The sequence below is a fragment of the Chiroxiphia lanceolata genome, chromosome 1 (genome assembly GCF_009829145.1).
Source record: "Chiroxiphia lanceolata isolate bChiLan1 chromosome 1, bChiLan1.pri, whole genome shotgun sequence".
NCBI lineage: Eukaryota > Metazoa > Chordata > Aves > Passeriformes > Pipridae > Chiroxiphia > Chiroxiphia lanceolata.
Window position 1 is genome coordinate 116036876 of NC_045637.1, and position 23354 is coordinate 116060229.

The 23354-nt window shown below is 39.9% G+C and overlaps 1 long non-coding RNA gene across 2 annotated transcripts; it reads right to left on the minus strand.

Moving 5' to 3' along the window:
- Positions 1–5392: 5392 nt before the first annotated feature.
- Positions 5393–18709, minus strand: LOC116793411. Of its 2 annotated transcripts, none has more exons than XR_004359474.1 (3): positions 18563–18709; positions 8042–8121; positions 5393–5476 (listed from the first exon to the last, which is right to left on the minus strand). It is a non-coding gene; the product is annotated as an uncharacterized LOC116793411 (long non-coding RNA). The 2 variants fall into 2 exon arrangements; XR_004359473.1 differs by having other exon boundaries at positions 18402–18709.
- Positions 18710–23354: the final 4645 nt, after the last annotated feature.

Consider the following 23354-nt stretch of genomic DNA (forward strand, 5'->3'; position numbering starts at 1 on the left):
TCATTTTTTTAATAGAAAACACTAACTCATTATTAAAAGACTTTCATAATGAGTAAAAGAATGATGATAAACAGTAGTGATTACATATCATAGAATGGTTTGGATTGGAAGAGACCTTTAAAAGTCATCTCATCTAACCTCCCTGCAATGAGCAGGGACACCTTCAACTAGATCAGGTTGTTCAGAGCCCCATCCAACCTGACCTTGAATGTTTCCAGGGATGAGGCACCCCCAACCTCTCCGTGCACCCTATTCCAGTGTCTCACCACCCTCATTGTAAAAACATTCTTCCTTATATCCAGTGTAAATCAACGCTCTTTTAGTTTAAAACCCCTGCCCCTTGTGGTATCACAACAGGCCCTGCCAAAAAGGTTTGTGTGGAGTAGAAAAGAGAATTTGTTTCCAGTGATTCCCTCCCTAATTAGCTTCCTTCCCCATTTCTTGCCCACCCTCCAGCCAAGAGGATAAGGACTGCACAGACACATTTTCCACCACAGAGGCTATGTAAAGGATACAAATTGATATTAAATAACAAGTCCTGATTGTGAAGGTCTAAGAGAAACATTTTGAGGCTGTTAACAACTTCTTGTAATTTTAGACCCATCATTTTTAAAAATTATGTTCTCTTATTTATTTGTCTAACTCTTAGGAAAAAAACAGAGTAAGATGTTTACCACCTCAAATGTGCAAAGTTCTATTGTAATTCCTACAGACATTAAGCAATGACCAGGACAGACCCCTGGGTTTTCCTGTATTCTTGTCATATTCGTAAACACCTTCTCTCATGCACAGATTTAGGACAAAGATTGTTTTAAAATCTGTTTGCAGGCAGTAACAGATTACTGATTAAAAATCTATTATTCTGAATCTTTGTGTGAATGAGGGGAACTTGTAACTTTGGTCCAGATGTTTCAGACTGTGTTGTCAAGGAGCCAAATATTTCAGACAGTATTGAATGCATATAAAAAGTTTATAAGAGAGTATTTTGCTTTATTTTAATAACATTTAACACTATACAGTTCTCCAAAGCCTTTCATCTTCATTTGGTTTGATAAACTTTGTGCAATTAATCAAAGAAATTATCCTACCTTGTTATCTGGCAGACCAGCTGACAGGTCTGAGGTTAAAGTACTTTGATGAAAAATTATGATCATTTTGTGTCTACCACTGTGATTGTGTCATGGATGCAGGCAAGAGCTGAGTTTGCAATTCAAATAGTACATTCACTTTGCAGTGGTTTATAGAAGACAGAATGAAAGACAACTATCACTACCTATTAATTTTTTTAATGAGCTTATGAATTTTAAAAGGCATTTCATGGAACAAAAAAGCCAACAGCAAGCATGCATTTATGTGAGAATAAGAACGAGAATTAGATACAAAAATCAAGCAAGAGAAGTTAGTTTAAAAGTGTAGCCTTTTTTCTTCTGCTCTTTTGTACTTGTTGTTAAAATGGTGGTCTATCACTATAAACTATTAGTGAGTTAATATAGCGCATAATGCAAATTGGATATGAATAGTGTACAGCAAAAAGGCAAATGGAATTGTCTGCAATTTTCTTGTATGCAAAATGATTCTCATTTCCTATTTATCTTCGATTTCACATTTAGCGTGCAAAATAAAACCTTAAAAATTAAACAAGATTTTGCCCTTTTTGAAGGAAACATTTTTAGTGATTCTAAAAATATACATCAGCCACTTAATGGGTTTTATATACGCAGTTGCCACAATGCACCAGCTATATAAGGAAAGTGTTATTAGAAGCTAATGCAAGAAAACCAAGATAAAAGATTGTTTTTCTGTCCTGTGTTTTGGGAGGTGCTGTCTACATTTTCAGGGTTTTCCAGACCAAAGAGCATTATAGGTGGGATGGTACTGCACTGTACAATGTTGGTGCTCAACAGCCCACCCTGACCATTTCTGCTCCACTCTCTTCTTCTCCTCCCTCTGCCATCATTATCTGACAGGTCAAACCACTGGTCCTGGAGTTTGAAGTTCACATTTCCTTAGATGGAAGAGGGTTCCTCCATGGCCCAGGCAAATGTATAAACCACAGTTTGCTCTGCCAAAACCAGCTGGTTAATTGGAGCCAAGGATATCAACTGTTTTAAGTTAATTACAATTGCATATTTGGTGGCAAAATTATACTCACGAAAAAAAATTGTCATGCCCTGTTTTAGAAAACTAATTTACAAAGACACTACCACTGTCTGCATTTTAGATGCTCTGATCCTTTCATACTCAAAAGCATTTGAGATCAAACAACAGAAATTAAGGTACACAAAAGTAGAGATGAATTTGAAAAAAGCATCCATATCTAAACTCACAGAGCATAAGAACCAAAATTAGCATAAGAACCAAAATTAGCATAAGAATTTCCTAGCAAGGCCTAATGATGCTATAAATTGGCAATGAGGACAATACTCAAACATGTGTTATCACTTTTCCAAGTGATTAGTGAAGAAACTACAGTAACCAGCAATGTTTTGAAGCTGCCTTTTATGCTACCGTGTGTAATTAAATGGTCATTATAAGTCTGGACAGCACAAGGTTTTCTCAATCAAATTAAATCATGGAAGTCAGACAGAAAGACTAGGTTTTTTCATGTTAGCATTGCAACTAAAGATAAAGCATAGCTTTATGTCTTCTAAGTGATGTCTTAGGTCAGGGCCTGAGATACTCAAGCTGCTCAGAAATATATGCTAACAAATCTTGATCTTTTCATATTCTTAAGCAGGGAAAGTCACTGTGATGATTAGGAATGCAACAACAGTCATGGCTAGTACAGGTCAAAGTAAGAGTGAAAGACCTGTACACAAAGCAACGTTGGAACACTATTGTACCAAGAGACTTGATTTTTAACAGTTCAGTCAAAATCACAAGAGGAATGAGTATCCCATCATAAAGGAGTTCTGTTCACCATGCAAATAAAAGGGACAAATAAAATGGATTTATACAATTAATGACTAAATCATCCAACAGAGCAAGTAGGTCCATCTGGGTATATCAATTACTTGTGATGCTTTGAAGCTAAGTATTAATCTCATTTTTTGAAAGAACAAAAAGCTGTTTATTTTGCATATATAGTATACCTATACTAGGTGAGAAGGCATTCACAAACCTGAATTCAGTTTATGTTCATTCACAGTTGAAAATAAGCTTGGAAAGCTGTGTGTTGCTTGTAGCACCCCATAAGGAATGATTCAGTCCAAAAAATTACCCTCAGGAACAGTATAAAATCCTGCTTATTTGTTAAAGCATTACTAGGAAAGCATAGCAGGAAGCCAGTATTATTTGGATTCAAATTTCCTACTACAGAGCAGCAAAGACCTTATTGTGATATACCCGAAAGTCTTTATAGATTTATTTACCTGAGAAGATGAGAAATGACCTTTACTACAGGGTCAGATATACTAGGAGGCTTGAGAGAGAGGGGGGAGGTTTTAGCTGACATCGTTCATGCTTAATAACCCTCTCCTACCTTGAAACTGGCTGCAGAGACAGAAATGTCAAACATTTTCTCTTGCAGTTGTTGAACACCTTAGAATACTAAGGTACGTTTCTCAATATTCTCTGGGTTGCCATTTTTCCTCTCATTCTTTATGTAACATTTTACTAAGTGGTGTAACTATCCACAAGACAGTAGTTACTTGACTTGAGCTTGGGACCACAGAGGAAAGAAGCTGCCATTTATACAAAATAACATCACCAAAACAGCAATTTGTTAGTAATGGGTATGTCCAGGCCTACATTCCCAGGACCTAGCATTACTTCCAATGCCCTCTCCTCACAGCACTGTCCTGGGGAAATTATTTTTCATTTCTCTGCCACATGCATATCTTTGGACATCAACATCTGTGATGACAGATTTTTTATGAATATGATTCTGAGCCCTTTTGTGCCAGTGTGTTGTTTAGTTTTCCACCAGTGTACCTAGCTGCAGAGATGAAGCCCCAAAAGATACTAGAAATTTTCTGATATGGAGGCACAGTATGATTTCTGTTTTGCCAGCAATAAATGAGACAGGGGTTTCATCTTCAGTCCTTGTCTGTTGTTCTTTAATACTTCATTAGCATCTGTATATACAGCAAGAACCTTTAGTTTTGATCAAGAATCCAGGTCCCACTGTGAAAGGGGCTGGATAGACATAGTCAGGAGAAACATAATTTTCACAGGTACTGGCCTTTAATGGGAGCACCTTTTTGTTTGGGTTTTTTTTAGTATCACAGTATTTAAAGAGAGGCCTAAAAATGAATTTAAAAGCCAAACTTCAAGCTTGATAGATAATTTTGTTTTAGCAAAACTTCAGTGTGTGAAATAAAAGAGCACACACAGACACACTTCAGAGTTCCCTTTCTCTTCAAATTAAATTGCACTTGCTATAAAATTTGATTTTACTGCCCTGGCCCAATTTTCCTACGCTGCTAAAAAGCCCTAAGCACAGCCTTTCAAAGGCTTGTTGTCATTCTTGCAGCCTCCTTCAGGTTTTCCTTGGAAGGACTGGAGATACTTCCACAAATAGTCTGAGTCATCTAAACATACACAAGCACAACCTGCAATCTCACCTGCAGAGGCACTAGCAGGGGAGACCTGTTACCCATTTCAGCCCCGAGGGCAAAATCTTTTCCATGTTTAGGCCAATTGTCAGTTCACAGTCTGTATGATGTTGGCTTGGCCCTGCTGCAACGTCTAATTTCCTGCAAGGTTATCTGGAAGAAACAGGCATCATGAAAGAAATCTTTCTCAGCTTGGACACAGAGCAGAACTGAAATCCAAACTCTAATTAAGGTGTTTCTGCCTATATATTTGTGCTTACTTTCCCAGTTTTGTTCTTTGGGGGTATTTTTAATGGATTCATTCCCTGATGTTGCCTTTCCAACTCTCTGTTAGCAGGAGCACAGAGATTGCAACATCCTTATCTCTGCAAGGTGAGGGAGAAGATGCTCAGTAGTGTCTGTCTATTGAAAGACTTAAAGTCTCAGAGAGAAGAAGCAAAAGTAGATGAAATATCAAAGCGATGGAAATGAAATTGAGGGAAAATCTGTGAACATTTTCAAGAAGTAGTAAAGAACAGGCTGTCCTGCCCAAAGGCTTTTCTGTCCTGCTTCATATGTTGCTCAAAGGCTTAAGAAAAAGTGAAAACCTGTGCTAACCTCATATCTGATGCAAGGGAGAGAATATATTTGCCTTTTTCTGTTCTCTTCATATGCTTCCATGTGTCTTCCTTATAATTCAATATGCAGAAAAGTAACTTCAAAAGAAACAGGTGCAAAATCAAGCACTTTAAAGTTAGGACATACCAGGATTATTGATGCACAAGAATTCTTAATTCAGAGCATTCTATGTATAAACATGGTTTTTAATTACAAGCTCATGTATTATTTCTTCATCAGGGTATCTGCCTTGTCGGTGAAGACTTCTTTTTATCCACAGCATTCAGCAAGTGGCCTGCAGGCCTTATTTAAACTACCCTGTACTGAATACAAAATGATGTCATTTGTTCCTAATCCTCCCCAAAATTTAAATACATGCATCTTTATGGCACCTCTATGAGTAAAACTGAAAGCATTCATCTTATAGGAGGGGAATTAAAGCATTGAGACTAAGGCTGCTGCTTTCCGAGCCTCCCCAGTGCACACAGGTCCTTGGCCTCTATAGCTTTATTTTTCCTCAGACACTGCTTCTTTTTACCTGCATAATTTGAGTAAGTATGTAAGCAACACAGAAAGACAGACATGTCTACTTTGAAAAAAAGTAGAGGCACAGCTTCTTGAGACAGACTAGTACCCATCTTGATTTCCTCCCCACCAAAATCTTCACATCTCCCACCCTGGCTGTGGCATTGCACCCCTGCCACTGCCTCCCAGTTGCCTCTTCCCACACTGCTCTCAGGAGTTTCCAGTTAAAACTCAGTGCAACGCTAGAGTTTCTTATCGTAATTTTTATTTTAATATTACAAAATGACACATCTTTGCCCAAACTCCATCTTAAAATCAGACAAACCATTTTGGCTGTCAGATAGGGAAAAAATCCCAAATCCCTGACGGACAGAGATGAGACTTCAGCTGGAACTGTGTGTTGGGTAAAGTTACTACTGATAGACAAGGTGGTCTATAAATAACTCACATAAAATTATGTTGAGGAGCCACTCCTGTGGCTGTAAAACCAAATATTTTAGGAAATGCCAGAGAACAGAAACTGCGTACAAACTTAAGTCAACTCCACAACAAATCTGCTCCAAAAGCCTCCTTAGCTGACATAATGCTTTTATTTACCTGGATGTTACAGCTGGAGATGCATGCTAAACCACGCCATTTTTTCTACTGCAGTACAGAAGGCTGAGTGAAGGTTTTCACCTTAAAAACGAAGTACTGGGGATTTTATCATCATTTACCACCTGCCCTCCTTTTGGAGGATTCATTTCCTCATTTGGTGATTCCTATGGGAAGCTGCATTTGCACAAGTGCCTGTGCTTTGCTAATGGGGGAAGCCAGCAGGGAAAGCCACCCCTGGCCTGACAAGTGTCCTGGTCCCTCCATAGTTCAGCAGCTGACTAGGCAGGAGGGAGGTGAAAATGAAATCCAGATGGTTTTTCCCTTTCACATGCTGTAAAAGCATCCTGAACTTTTTCAGCTCTGCCACCTGCAAAATGAAATGTTTCATTTTTAAAGCATTTTAAGTATTATCTTTAAAAATAAACACTGGAGGAACTGCAGTAGATTACCTGCTGTTATTGACTCTGGAAGGGCTGCTGACTGAAGTGCTACACACCAACAGAGCAATAGCAATTTAATGTTCATTAGTGTTTAGAGCAGTTTCTCAGTGAGAAGATTAAGAGGCCAGGAAATCCACTGAATTTCTTTCCTTTGTTTGAGATTCAAGGTAAGAAAATGCATGCAGCATTTTCCGTTCAAATTCTTCAGGAGACGTGCCCACAATGGGAGATAAGATGTCCCCTTCAGTACTCACAAATTCTTTTAAAGGATGAGTTAAAAATAAAATATTGGTCTATGAAGGTGAATCTTGATAATGCAGCCTTACAGTATCTTTCAGAGGAAACAAAAGGAAAGGTGCTTTGCTGCTACAGCTCAGAAATTGCTTTATTATCTGACTCACACTTGAAGCAGAGCAGCTTCCAACCTTGGCATCTATCACAAAGCATCAGAATAACAGCATCACACTACAATTTTAAAATTACAATGGAAAGAAGCTATTATTTCCACTTTGTAGGGCTATGCCAGAAGCCAGCTCTCTGCTATCTAGAATAGCTATTTCCCCCCTCAGTGTCAGAATGTGCCTGTTTGGGGCCCATTAGAGCATTTTTTTTGGTCCAAATATTTTTACCTTCCTGCAGTCAAAGAGAACAGGACTAAAAAAAAAATCGGCCTTTTTTTTTTTCTGTTGGTTTCCCTACTGATATATTTGCTAATACAGTAATTAAAAGCAAATTACACTCTTCTATAACTACAGAAGTAATTATGGGCCATGTCTAATAATGGTTGCCAAAACAACCTACAAGTCTGAAGCTATCTCATAGAGCACTTTCTCCCCTGTGGGTATCTAACAAGCTCAGCAGCTTCATTCCTTTCCCAGCCAATCTGTCTCAGCACTAAACGTAAAAATCCAAATACCATCCTCAAAATGTATCTAGAGTTTCACTGTAGATGAAACTCCCTGCAGATCAAATCAGCTGATAAGAGGTGGGATGCCCCAGAGCACAGAGACAGGCCAGTATGACAAAGCAGCAGAGTCTGTCTCCCTATATTTATCCAGCTCCATGGCTTCACACTCCTGCTCCTCTCTTTACAATCTCTGTCCTTTGACACAACCTGTTTTTATTTGGTCAGGTAGGCCAACCAGTGCACAAGTCTCCATTCCTGAAGAGTTCAGGCATCTCACATTATAGCCACACTTGGTTGGAGACACTGAACTGGTAACCAGGCTATACCATGATGTTACTGCAATCCTGCTCTTTGACAGTACTGAGGGACATTGAGAGAGCACCTTCCTAAGCTTTCTCACTCTTTTTCAAGCAACTCACCATTCTTTCTGGGTACTCTCTAGATTTCTGTTCCCAGAGAGACAAGTGCTGCAAGTAGCTACAAGGGAGCACCAGTGCACCTGCAGAGAAACAGTAGTCATTTGTGGTTATAAAATGCAAGTCTGTCCCAGCACATCCACAGTCTAAAGGGACTATCTACCCTTCTGTGATGGAAATGCTCTCTCTGGAACAATTGAGATCCTACTCTCTGTTTCTCACGCTCACGAAATAAAAGCCTGTTTTTATGTTTTCCTTAGTGCCTTTTAGCCTAGGCACTAAAGATTATGGTCATTTGTTTACTTATAGCAGATGCAAGGCATTACTCAATACACACAATAAGAATGCACCAAAAAGAGAAACTGTAAAATATTTCTGGTGCTGTATTAACACTGAGGAAACCAAGGAAGCAAAAAGCAGACTGAATGACAGGCTTTTTAAACCAGATTTACTAGATTCAATATTAACTTTCTTTTACAGTCAACATGCCAAGAGAAGAAAAAGCTGCATTTGGGCCAGCTCACAGTGTTTCTTTATTTCCAGTTTGTACCTTCTTAAATCTCACATCTGACTGAGCCACTTAATTCAAAGAAGATGAGCTGTTAGGTCACATTTAGTGTCAGTGAAATGTGTCTGAACAACAGTCCCAGAAAGGGATCTAAATCTTTGAACATCCAACCTGTTAAGGAGCCCAAAAATGCCGAAGAAAATTATTTTAAATTAAAAAAAAGAAAAGCACTTTTGCATTATTCTCCCTCTATTTTTAAAGAATAAAAGGTCTTGAAAAATATCTACCTATGTTGTTTTTTGGATTTCCTCTGTAATAATGAGCTATGCAGACCCATTCTGGTTTGTTTTTTATTCGACAATGCATTACTTCATCTTAAAGCAGGAAAAATAAAGTAATATTGCTGGGAGAAGCCTGGAGTGACACAAAACTAAATCAAATTATCACCTGGAGTTTTTATTCTTTTATGGATTAGCTATTGTTATGATACTTCGTACAGTTCTCGTCTCATTGAAGTTCAGGGAACTCTACCATTTATTGCAAGAAAATAAACAAATGTTCTTGCTCTTGCTCTCTCCATATCACCACTTTTAAAATTAATATCACTACATATGATTAAGTACATCTAATATTTCTGCCAAGGGAGCAGAAGTATGTATCTCCATGAGATCATACATGTAGTAATTTTCAGACCTCACTTAGGCTCTACTGTTAGTAACAAGTGTCCTGTTTTCATAAGGATTTCATTTATTTTACATTTTTACATTCTGAGTATGCATTATTCATTGCAGTGCCTTCTTTCATGATCCATCTTCCCTCTTTAGTAAAATTTAGTACAATTTCCCAATTTATTTGGCTCCAGAGTCAAATTTATGTCATGTGTTTTGCCAGACAGTGAATACATGGTCCTGTACAGCATTTAAATCAGTGAGATCTCAGTCCTGGTGAGTTGATCTATTCCAAAATACAAAAACATGTCTCTGTATAAATAAATCTGTAGCTGTAGTACATATATCAGCAAAGGAAAGTAGATCAGGTAACAGCAGTATAGTATGAACAAACGCTGTGAATTAATGCTTATGCTATCTGTAATAGATTTTACAGCACTTCTGAAAAGAGAGTCCAATACATTCTTCCTAATAGTCACCATTATATTTTTGCTTGTTTCCTTCTGCCTTACTGTGACTGCAGTCCTCAGAGATATGAAGCATCTGTAGGAACTCATCACTGTGTCAGATTGTTTTTCAACCCTAACGCTTTAAAAGCCATTAGAAATGGACAACAAGACTTCCGTGACTCAGGAGGCTGAACGTTTCATGGTTCTCATCTATGACCTTGGTGTTTGTTGAAACTCTCCAATAGGAGTCTTCTAAAAACCTATCCTGTGATTGCCGCCCCATTCATTGCCCATCCTTAGGTCCCAGCATCAGCGCTGGAACAACTGAGCTTCTCCTGTCCCAGGCACAAGGCTGCAGCATCACCCTTGTTTGGACCTGCAGGGGAGCAGGGAAAAGCCCTCCAGTACAGCTACACAGGGACTGAAATCATAGGAGAGACCTTGGAGAACAGCTGAACAGAGGGTGCCCGACTACGGCACTTGTGCTGCTCAGATCCAGATTCATCTAGCAGGTATTTTTCCCTTTAAACATTCTTATGAGTTAAGCTCTAGCCCATATTTGAGGGAGAATCCCAGCAACACCTAGAAACCTAGCATGATCAAATGTTCTGGATAAACTGAGCAAGAATGAGTGCTTAGCCCATCTGCAGACATCCTGATCCTCTGCACAGCACCTTTGTTCTGAATCTAAGCAACTGTAGAGCTAATACCTAGAAATAACCAGTGGAAGTAGAGCTCAGGTGGCTAAAGCCTGTTGACAAACCATTCTTAGTTTTCCAAAGGAGACAAGGACAATGACTATAGAACTGGACACCACTTGCATAAAGCTACACACACGTATAGCAATTGGTAGTAGTATTACTTTTCACTTTGTCTCTCTTGTAGCAGTAAAAGACCCCACAGCAAAGGTAAACTTGAACTGGAAGAGGTGCAGTGAAAACCATTAGAAGAAGACACTAGAAGAACTTGGCATACATACCAGCAAAAGGAAGGCTGGGCAGGGATACAAGAGAATAAACCTCAACAATTATGCATCTAATGGACCTACAAGGCTATACTGGCCCAAGAACAAAAGGATTTAAAACAAGCTTGACTGACTAGGGCTGCAAATTAAGAAAAGGTTTTAGACTCTCTCAGCAGTGCAGTTCTGAAAGTGCTCTTAAAAGGAAAAGCGTATGCTGGGACAACACACTGAGACTGAGAAATCACCTGTGGCATATAGGGTATGTGGAAGTGCTCGCTACAGACTGCTCCATGCAGGAATCTAACTGCTCACCACAGGGGACAGCTATCTGTGCCAAACCCTGCTGGCCAAAACAATGATAGTCCAGTGTTGAAGTCATCTCAGTTTTTGTTAAAGTCAGGAGCACAAAGGAGTCAAGGTGAAAGCTTTACTAAGAGTGTCTATATCGGGGTTCAATTTATAGTTTACAACCCTTTATTTTTTTTACTTGGACTTAATTAAGCTGAATAATTAACATTCAGCCTGACAATGTGTGTGCTAGCCAAGTGATTTAGCTTCAAAAAAGAATTACTTTTTTTATACTGTTGAGGAAACTAAACAAGGAATAAATTTAGTGCAGTATTTCATTAAAAGGACACCTGTGAAGCTGCATTTTTATTGATACAGGAATCAATTCAGTCTTGGCATAAACCAGGGCTGAATTTGCCCACTCTGTTAATTGTCCAATGGTCATTGGTTTAACCTATAGCACCTAACATGACTGAATTAGGTTTTAAACCTATGGGTTCGTGTCAAGCTTGAGCAGACCATCAAGACTGGGAAACTGATGTTTAGTCATCATGTGTCATCTAATAGTAATGTTACATTGTAGAAGAAAATTGTTCACCTTGTAATCAACCTCTCAGATCTCCTGACAAAACCCATGGTAGATACAGATGCACATACACTTTTAGTTTTACTACAGAATAAGGAACTTTCCTGCTTAAAGCTAATGATCTTTCAGGTGCATATATATGGATAAGAAACAATGGAGTCCTTCCATGTTACATCTGTGTAAATAACAGCAGAATGTGGACACTAAAGTAAGCATAATCAACATGTCAAAAGTAGTAGACAGACAAGGGCAAAGATGTATTTGAGGTACTCCACAGAAGACTTTCTGAATAAAATATATCTGGAAGAGAAAAAACTTGGATGGAAAAGAGTGTAAAATAGTAGTTTGTGAAGAAGGTATAAAAGCTGCAGTTTTTGGAGGAAAGAATTAAAAAAAAAAAAGACCAGTACAAATGACAGATAAGTGCAGGGTGCAATGCAAAGGAAGACAGAAGGGTAAACAAGGCCCAGAAATCACAGAGGGGAACTGGGAACTAGAAGAAAAAGCAGCCATTTAAGGAAAGGTTTAGCTGGCCTGAGCTCATCACAACAGGTCTTTGAAGGAAATTACAGGAGAAGAAGAGGAAAGGATGAATGATCCATGAGCAGAGTGGGATGACAGCCTGCCTCACCTTTGTGGCATTAAGGTTTCTCTGTGGGTGAAGAACCACGCGTCAAGAGATGCCCCTTCTCTAACCCATTCCAGGAATCCAGAGTTCTGTACCATACTTTGCAAGTTTGGGAGGTTTCCAGGATGCTGGTCACATATCTCACTCTACTCTCATGGGAGTTATTAAAGCAAAGAGGCAGAAAGCCTGTCATTCTCTGACTTCAGGGCATGCGATCTGATGCTGCAGGAGCACCCTTGGTGTCTGACCTCTTCCATAATCACTTAAGGTAAGGGATCTCATGCTGCAGGAACTCACTTGGTGTCTGACCCTCTCCCATAATCACCCTCACCCATAGGAACTGGCAAGTAACGTGGAAGGTCAGTCTATGAGATGGACCCACTTGAACACGTTTGAATTTGTTGAGCCTGGAGGTATCACATGACCTCTTTTGCACTTGTGTGACAGTAAATTATAGTCTCTTGTGGTCAGAGCAGTACCCAGGTCAGGGAGAAGATAAGACAGTACAGACTGTTCCTTCATGATTTATAGGTGAAGTGTTCCGTGCTGGTACAGTGAGGAGGCAGCTTTGCACCACACATTGTGATGCACCAGCACGAGCCCGGGTGGAGATTGGCAAGGGGAAAGCAGAAAGCTATTATTTTTGAGATTGTACTGTTCTGGGACTACAGTTACTCTGCAAATTGAATTCATATTGATAATATGTAGTAAGCAAACTATTTTTCAGAAAGACAAAATTTCCAGCCTGTTCTCAGCTATGTAGAGAACAGTGCCATATTTCAGAACAAACAGTATTAATTTTCCTTTTCCACCCTTAGATTAAAATAGGATTTAATTCAATGACTGGAAAAAAATACCATTAATAACTGGCTTATTCCTTGACACTGTAACTAATAAAAATATAATGGCTGGTTTTTTGCTTTCATTCTGTCTGTACCACAGGTACTTTTGAGAACCAGAGAAAAAACATCTTCTGACACTGATCAAATAAAGCCATGTTATTTTACAGTTATTACATGCCATGGGAGAAACAAACAAACAAAAAAAACCAAAAAAACAAAACGAAATCAAAACATAAATCCCAAACCTAACACTTTACTTAACACCTACCCTACCCCCAAGGACTGCATTTTCATAGACTGACTTAGGAAACCACTTTCCTGGGTCTCTGAAGTCTTTCTGCTGGTAAGAGTGGGAAATTAATACAAAGAAAATGTGTAAAGAGAAGAAAGGAAAGTTTTCCTTCCATAATAAGGTGATTGGTATGAATGCAAACATTGCCAGTGACTATGGTTCCTGGGCCTAGAGACAGCAGGGCTTGAAACACAGCTTGAAATTACTGATTCTTAAAGGGAAGAAAAAGGGAAATAAAAAAAAAACCTGGAAATATAATGACTCTGTATTATTTTATCACAAGTAAATTTTGCTGTAATGACTTTTTCTGCTTAGCATTAGTCCCTTTGCCACTACAAGCAGTGGCCACAACCTAGTTAAATTCTTCAGGAAAGATTTGGAACTTCACCATAGCCAAATGCAAGGTAGGCTAACTGATGTTCACTAAAGCCATGGAGAGAATTCACTTCATCCAGAAAGAGATAGGATTATGAAATGCTAGAAATTTAAATGCAGCCTGTATTTGTTGATACATACATGCATGTTTTATAAAGATTTTGAACATTATCAGAGTCAAGCTTACAGGATTTCAAATTAAGCTGTGACATTACCCTATATATCCAAGATTGGATGTTCCAGTTGAACCTATGGCAGTGAATAGCTGTACTGATAACAGAGCTCAAAAAAAGATAAATCTGTTCTTTACAGGTACAGGCATTGGCATGGCTCTGGAGGATGAAACCCCCATGAGAAATTGGCCTTTACCTGATAATTCATTGTCCTGCAAGTGGAAACTCCTATCTTGCAGGTTTGGAAGCATGTGACAAAAAAAAAGAGCCTTCCAAAAGTTAAAAAATGTGGTTCTTAAGAATAACTGCATCATGTTACACAGAGAAATTTAGAAGTATTACTTCTCTGCTTAGGGGTCATTTGGGAGAAGAGATGGAGTTAGTGTTTATTTGGAACTGTGAACTGCAGTTTTAGGAGATTTTAAAACATCAGAAGCACAGCTTGATCTAATCAAAGACAGCTGTTCCTTTGAGAATAAACATCCTTGCTAGATCAGAAAGCAGAAACTGAAGAGCTGGACAAAAAACCCAATTGATCCAGTTGAAGAAAACTTTTCATTATAATCAATTGTAATAATTTTACCTTCATTGTGAAAGGCTAAAATGTTTTGGCTTGGTTTTTTCACTCTGCATTGCATTTGAACATAAGTGAAGGGTCATTTCAAGTTAAAAAAATTGAAAAAGTATTAAAAGCATTTTAAATTGCATTTAAGATATGACATTATATACTAAACTAAAACATTTAGTTTTATTAAAAAATACTGTTGGTAAATATTCAGGTCATTTTATTTTAAATGAAGAAACCTTGTTTAAAAAGAACAACCCTTTTTCTAAAGTAATCTTTTTCCAAAATTTATTTTTAAAAACATTTGTATTTCACATTTAGTATACACTACTTCATAGTTATAAATATCATTAGGTTTTTAGCAAAATTTGAATACTTTCAAAATTATAATTGCCGTTATAATGGTAAATGTTTAGGGATATTTTCAACTGAAATTTAATTTGGAATACAATATTTTAACCAAATTCTTTAGAAATAAAATCTAAATTTTGAGTTTAGTAAAATGAAGTCAGTCTTGAAGTTATGAAATATCTAAGTACAGTTTTAGTTTAACTGTAACCAGAATTCTCCCTCTTAAACTTGCCAATGTAGAAATTCTGTAAAACAGACTTGATTATATTTCTTTCATATTCCAGATGTATGAAAAGAGTGCTGAACTAATGGAATAAGATGGAGTTCCTTAGAGATTTAAAGTTAATCAGTGCACATGTTATATTTTCAATCTTTATCTAGGTACATCCTATTTTAAATTTTATGCCAGGGTAATTATTCAGCAAAAAAAAAACTATTCGCATTTCATTACTGTATTCAAGAAGCAAGTTAATTTAACATAAAATCATACTTAAAACTTTCATTCTAAACTAAAATTTTTTTTTAGTGATAGCCTTGTGTCTTAACTGGAATTTCAGGATGATAGCCACGGAAGTGGTAGAGTACAGCAAAGCTGTGAAATTTCTTACATAGCTGTCGTGTTTGGGTCCCTGAATTATCATACCACAAAAATAACGTGACCTTTTTTACAAAGCCATGGGAGAGTGTTCTAAATGCTGTGGAAAATCACAGCTGGAACCATACTACATCAGGCAGGTCAGGTCTCCTGCACTGATGATAAATATACACCCCCATGTTTCCTCAGAAGAAGGACAGTTACCACACTTCTCCCCTAAAGTTCAGGAAGGTTTCTGCATTGAGATCATTCTCTCCTCCCAGATGTGAAAATCAGCAGTTACAGAGTGATGTCAGCAGGAGGTGGTTTTTAGCAATATCAGGACAGCAGGCCAAGCTCCCTCCTGGTGTAATTCCATTAGCCAGCATTATTTTGCCTTCCATTTAAAACAGAATTGGCCCTGTCACTATACTTTCCAGGTAATGCTGCTGCAAGTTCATGTAGAGACCAGAAAAGGAGAAGATGAAAAGAAAAATAAGCAATAAATATACAAATCATTGAAGTGATCACCTAAATAAATTCAAGACTGTGATACAGAAAGATGACATTGCCAAGGAAAAGACAAACAACGTCAGAGAAACTCAAAAGGCATCCTGGTACTTTGCTTTTATTTCCTTTGCATGTGTAAAGAATGCTAAATACTTTAGTGTACTCAAAAAACTTAATTTTTAGAAGAAAATTTCTTCTCAGATCCCCATAAAACCTACTAGATCTACTTGAAAGCAATTCAAGATAAAAGGGACAAGGAATTGAAGGAGTCCTGGCTTTTCTCCTCCCAGTCAATAGCCAGCGCAGTACAATAAGGAATTTATTTCTGGTCTCTGCCCATATTTCCAGAGTGCAGTGGGGAACTGCTGACATGCATTACATCACATCAACTTCACCACCAGTGAGACTGAGACACACTGCTTGCCAGGATTACTCTGCCTGCAGCTTACAGGTAACACATGGTACCTGGGAGCGTGATTAAAGACACAACCAGCACCAAAACTCAAAGAAAAGATGGAAATAAAAGCGTTCCTGGCAATGCCTTGTCAAGACTTGAGTAGTTTGTGGTGCTGTGGGTGGACACTGAGAGCCTTTCAGCCACACAGAGATGCAGGCTCACACCTTGGCATATTGCTGAGTGCTTTACCTGCTGTCACTGTAACTGCAGTAAATAGGAGAATGAGCAGCATTTTCTTCAGAACAGTGGGTGATAAACCACTAATTGTGTGCTCTTTTCGAATGATCTTTTTTTCAGGGTAAGGATGTGTTCAGCTGCAGTTTTCTGCTTTTAGATTTCATATCCCTTCCCATTGCTTAAATTTCCTACTGCTTGCAAGAATTCTCATTTTACCATGTAAAGAAGTATTTCTACATCCTCGTGCTCCCTCAAAGTTTGTAGGTTGGCTGCACCTCCAGTAGTCATCACTTAACCAACAAAATCTCCCAGTTCCATTTTCCCCAAAAATAATCCTTCTCTGAACCATTGGTTTGATTTTAGTCATCAGATTCCCTGAAATGTTTCGTACAACCTAGGTCAATCTCTTCAATAAAAAAATCTTAATTGCCTTTCTACATGCCACTGAACCCATATGTTTTGAATAATTTTTCTTTTTTAAAACCCAACAAAAAATGCTTCAGCTGAAATTTTCCAACTAGAGGAGAAGCTGAAAGAACATAGTAAATAAAATTTCAAGTAATTATAGGGTGGAACCTTTACAGGAACTACAGGTATGAGAAAACCACCAAGTACGTGAGCTGGTATCTGCTACAGAGCACTAAATGCCTACATCTGGGAAAAGATCAGTTTAGGCACCCTGCTGTATTCATGCTTCTCTGCAGTATAATTAAGCACAAAAGCCATGACAGCCTTAATCAGATGATTGCAGCAAATTTAGGTATGGCCCTGCTTAAGGGAAATCCTGTTAGCAATGATTCTTTAACAGAGAAAGAGACTAAAGAGTCTTAGGCATAATTATCCATACTGAAGTGAGTGGAGTTCACAGATCAATACAATTGCCAAGCAAAATATATATTTTGATCTGCCTTTTTGATGGAGTCTCCTGTGAACAGATGTATGTATTGCAATTGCAAGCTGCAATGGCAGTGGTGTTCATCCAGGGCTGGACTCCCCCCTGCCTCTCAGCTGTGGATGTTTCTCTCCCTTCCTGTGCATGGCTTCCTGCAGCCCTGCTAGGGCACAGTGTCAGTAATGCTGCCCCCAAACCCAGAGAAACAGTCCTGGAGCAGCTGCCTTCCCACCCACCACTTGGACCAGCAGCAGAGCGCCCAGTTCAGCTTCCCACTGCTCCTACTCTGGCACAGTAAGATGGTCAGGCAGGAAAATTGTTTTTCTGCTGCTCAAGGAGAAATTTGGCAAGCTCAGACTCCAGAATATTTCAGAGGCGTAACCAATCATCTGGTTTATTTACATAATTTCCTTACCCAATTTCTCCATCCTAAAGTTTCATTTCATTGCATGTGGGGGGAGAAAAAATTACACCAAACCCAGAGCACTAGTCCAAGTAAGAGCTGCAGCTTGGTAAGTACATGACAGGAAAGATAATCTTGTCCTAACATCGCTCACCTTGGCAGACCGCAGGAACTTCTTTTCCCCTGCCAGTGACCAGCCATGTCCTCCAACATCCCTTTGTGCTTTTATGTTATTATTAGGATTCAGATGGATGAATTCAATGATCCCAATGTATTTAGTCATCACCTTTAGCTGTAAGCAGTTCTGATTGTAACCTTTTTTTAAAAAAAAAAAGTTTTTTTCAATGTTATCCACTCCTTCCCATCAGTCACTTGCAGATTCATAAAAATTCAATTGTTTGTCTCTCTAATTCAGTTCAAGTATTTTTACTAAGTCTTGGATGAAACAGCAGCACAACAAGACTAAAAGGGAAGATAGACTCCCAATACTGATCCATTTTTCTAATGTTTAAGAACAAGCAGGGACTCAGAAGAAATTTGGCAAAGTCTCACTCTTGCCAACAGTCTGTGGATAGAAAACAATACATTTCTGAGAACTCCTTCGGGTGAAGAATCTTTCACATTTAGAATGGGTACCTCAAGCACCGGCAGTTACACTTACATTTCCAGTTGCGAATAAAAACAAAGTGTTCCTAGGGGAGGAGAAGTACCAGGCACCGAAGCCAAATTCATGAGCACAGAAAAGTGCCTAGTGAGAGCAGGTACAGAACTGTACTTCTCTTCTGAGAAGAGCCCAGCTCCCTTAGCAAGCTGAACACCTACGAGGAGCAGAGGACCTTGTCAGATGGCTCTGGCTGTGTTTGTTAGGGCAAGCAGCATGAGGGAGAAGATGCAGGAAAGATGAAAGGTGAGGGCTGCACAGTTTCCAAAGGACAGAACTACAGTGTTAGCTGCATTTGGTAAGCAAATGGAGCAAGTAAGGGGGCAGGAAGCAGACCTCATAGAATCATAGAATCAACTGGGTCGGAAAAGATCTCTGAGATCATCAAGTCCAACCCTTGATCCAACACTGCTGTGGTTACTAGACCATGGCACTAAGTGCCACATCCAGTCTCATCTTAAAAACCTCCTGGGATGGAGAATCCACCACCTCCCTGGGCAGCCCATTCCAATGTCTGATCACTCTCTCTGTAAAAAATTTTTTCCTAATATTCAACCTAAACCTCCCCTGGCAGAGCTTAAGACCATGCCCTCTTGTCCTGCTGCTGGTTGCCTGGGAGAAAGACTCCTGCCTGGTTACAACCTCCTTTTAGGGAGTTGTAGAGAGTGATGAGGTCTCCCCTGAGCCTCCTCCAGGCTAAGCAACTCCAGCTCCCTCAGCCTTTCCTCATAGGACTTGTGCTCGGGTCCCTTCACCAGCCTTGTTGTTCTTCTCTGGACCTACTCCAGCACCTCAATGTCCTTCCTGAACTGAGGGGCCCAGAACGGGACACAGCACTCAAGGTGTGGCCTCACCAGCACCGAATACAGGGGAAGAATCTCTTCCCTGGTTCTGGTGGCCACACTGTTCCTGATCCAGGCCAGGATGCCATTGACCTTCTTGGCCACCTGGGCACACTGCCGGCTCCCATTCAGCTTTCTGTCAATCCGAACTCAATGTGAAAGAGCACTGCCTGTTGCACAGGAACACTTCTCCTGCTCTCCCTATCCTATCCAGGAGCCATGACCCCTCTGCCCAAGCAGCCATAAGGAGACCAGCAGGCTGCAGAACCAGATGAAGGAGGAAGGCACAATGTCCCACCTGCTTTATTACAAGGACAAGAGGCTGCGAGTCTGTCAGGCTTAAGGACCTTATTGCAGGATAAGACACTGCTGGCATTCAGGAGCTTGATCTAGCTAATGATGTTTAAATATAATCTTTGCCATCCAATGATGAAGAGAAGGTAAAGCAATTCCAGTACAAATCTTTCTCTACCCAGCAGAGAAGGAGAGGGAGAGATGGTTTGGACTAAACAGCTGGTAGTAATCTTTAAATATTTGTCAGCTACCACTGTTGTCTCCTGGATTTTCAGTTGCAGCTGTTGCAACCAGCAGTGCCATCTGCCTTGAAAAGCCTGGCCAAGATCCTGCTCATTTTGTTGACTTTTTGCATGTAATTTTTTTTCCTCCTTGATTTTTCTTACCCATTCCTCTGACAGAGGCTTGTGGTTCTCCCTCCTCCTCACAATGAGACCAGATTCTGCAGCATCCTCCCCTCAGGAAGGAATAGATTTGCTGCAGCCACCTGTCCTTTACAGTCTCTCATTTTAGCTCTGAAACCAAGTTATTGTTTCACAGACCCTGTTTGCCTTTCGCTGGCTGTCCTTGTGGCTCCCCTCCAGCACACAATATCAGTTTGGAGGGATTTTGAATTTGCTTTCTTTCCCTCTGAGCAGCTCATGCTGGTGAAGTCATCTGTCCAAACCAAAAGAAATGCTGCCCCAAAACCACTGTAAATTTCCGTAATCCCTTCCCTAGGGAGCACTGACCAGCATCCAGGCAGGACAAAAAGAAAAAAGAGTCTGGTCTCACATGGCTGCAACACGGATTTGCAAAAGAAGGTATTATCTCATTATTTAAACGTGGAGGAAAGAATACAAGACCCTGACTGAGACAACTGGGATTGTCATGTAATGCCATCATTACATTGTCCTTCCAGAAATAAGGTTCACTGTAGGCTATGGAGATAAGTGATCACTGTGGCATACACATAATCACATTGATCCAGAAAGCTGTGCAAGTGTGAGTTTTATGCTTCTGAGAACCAGGTGTGACATTGCCCAGAACAAAATCCTTTCTACATCAGAGGCAGATATGTCCTGGGCATATCTGCCCTGTGATGTGATCAGAGCTTTCACCCTGACTTTGGTCCATCTGCTGGGGGAAACAAAACCAATCTGAACTCCGTATCACTGGAATGTCAGTACTCGTTACCTCCAAGAGCTAGATCTAGTGGTAGTAATTTTAAGAAAGTCACAAAGAAGCTGTTCATTATTTTACTGGGACATTCAGGTTGAGTTTTAAAACACCAAGAACTGATTTTTAGACTCAGCATTAAAAAAAAAAAAATTAAATGGGACCAGATCAACATTCAGTGGAAGGGAAAAAATAATCATACGTCATAAAATCCCCTCAAACTCATGACGCTAAAAGTACTCAGATGCAATAGTCCATCACAAAAATCCTATCAGATTCAGGAGCCTGGGGCTCCAGTTTTAGTTTCACAGTAATGAAGTAACCTCTGGCTAACCTGAAATGAACATTTCTGATCGCATTCCCAAGTGTGCTACCATAAAAGCTACAATGAAAAATTCAGAACTAATCCTGATAGAGCAGTAGATAGAATTGGCAGCAGGCGTGCCCAACTACCACTTTCATTTATAAGTAACCAAGATAATGTGAAAAAGCCTCCAGACCACATGTGGACATGACTGATAGGAAAACTAAGTTATCGATTCATCCTTGTTAATTTTGATTATGATAGGTTGTGTGCGCTGTTGACACATGTGCCGAAAATATTTCAACTTTGAAGAGAGAAGATCTAGTTTGTAGCTTCCAAAGCAAGAATCATCTATTCACAACCATGTTCTGGGTGAAGAAAGCAAAGAGCCTCTGAAATTGTACTGAGCAAACACACAGAGGTTTGTGGGACTTAGTACATGCACTTCTTTAAGAAGAGGGCAGGCTGCTAACTTTCCATCCCATAGGAAGGCAGGCAGGAGACACAACATCTTCCCTGGAAACCTTTGCCCTGTCGTGGTTGTAGGAAGGAATTCCCACTGCTTTGGGTGGGCATTACAAGGTTTTTTTCTCTGAGCATAAGATGGCATCACCTGGAAGAGGGCTGTAGACAAATAAGTACCTTGATGGAGTGGCTTTGTAAAGAAAGGCCAATAAGAGCTTTGGGAATAATATTGCCGAATTACATAAGGCTCAGAGACAAAAAGGTATGTAAGCTAAGAAGATCTTCCAGGGATCCAGGTAACCCTCAAACCTACTGTAACCTGGCTGAAGCTGGGAGAAATGCACCAGGGAGTAATATAGCCTGCTCATATAAAAAAACACAGGATAAATGGAAAAACATAGATTTTTCAGGGGTCGCTCCCTTCACAAGACACCATTTATACAATAGTTTTGAGATTTTTGACCTTCACTAGAGGAAGGCAAGCAACTTGTCCTACACATGCAGAGCATTTTTTCTGAGGCACTATCTGAACTAGGGAGATATAAACCTCCAGGTTTTTCTGCATTTTATAAGTGTTTTTTCAGCTATTAAAAGGACTCTTTTCTGAGTGACAATGAGATGACTGGTTTTTGTCTTTATCTTCCCCCTGTGACTTTCCATATGGTCTCTTCTCAGCAAAAATCTGCAAGGTGGGAATGAGCATAAGCTTTTCTGTGCAGCTGCTGTTTTGGGGCCCTGACAAGAGCAGGTATCCAGACACAACAGAGGCACAGTCCTGCTCCTGCAGGTGCTGTGCACTTACAGCTGCCATGTCTCATGGCACTGATGTGTATAAAATAGCACAGAGAACTACATCACTGCACTGCTTTCCCCATACCTCTGTCCTATTGCACTTTTTCATGAGTGTGGAACACCAGTATGAAACAAGGTAGCAGTGCTGAGGAGTTTTCCTGCACAACCAGGAATGAGAGTCTAGGCTCACAGCCTCACTCAGAGAGGTTGAATTTTATTCCTATCCCTTGACATAGTTATAGACTTGTTTGGGTTAAAACGGGCCTTTAAGGATCATCTAGTCACAGTCCTTCTGCCATGGGCAAGGACATTTTTCCCTAGGTCAGGGCCCTGTCCAACCTGACCTTATACACTTCCAATGGTGATAGGGCATCTACAGCTCCTAGGCATCTCATGTTAATGGCAACTGCAAGTGAATACTTGTCTCTGTTGCCTGCGTACCGTGACAGGTTTAGAATTAGGGCTGCACAGAAGAAGGAAGTAGTATCACAAAATATTTTAGTGTTTGGTTTAGTTCCGTATTGCAGTCGCAGTTGCACAGCAAGAAAGCATTTCAAAATTACAAAGACACCCCAGACCCAAAGCAGGCCAGCTGTCTGGGTGCACCAGGGTTCTAAATTGTGGGGGGTTCGCATTCTTCTATTTCTGAGGCCATTCCGTGGAGCCTCTTCCAGAGTCCTTGATCAGGGAAGTCTGAGGTGGCCAAAAACAAAACCAGACACAGTCAAGCTGGCGTAAAGGTAGTCAGGTTTTGCCACCACCCAACTTTGTCTCCCTTGAAACTTTATCCAAATCAAAAGGTGTCTTTGAAAGGCTTATTTCAATAGAGCAACAGATCTTAGCCAACATCTCCCAGAAAGTTTTGTGCCTAGCTCCAGCCATGCTTGTTGACAACCTCCTCCATGTCATATCATCAAGTCACTGGCTGTCACATCTCCTGCTGTCTTGTTAACACTGTTCTCTTCTCATGTAGGGCTGAAGTGGCATTAACTTTCTGGATGGATTGTTTCCACCTAACATATGACAGAGAGCTGTCAGTACAGATTCAGCTGAGAAAGTCCCTGGGGATCACTGTCAATTCAGAGACCACAACCCTAG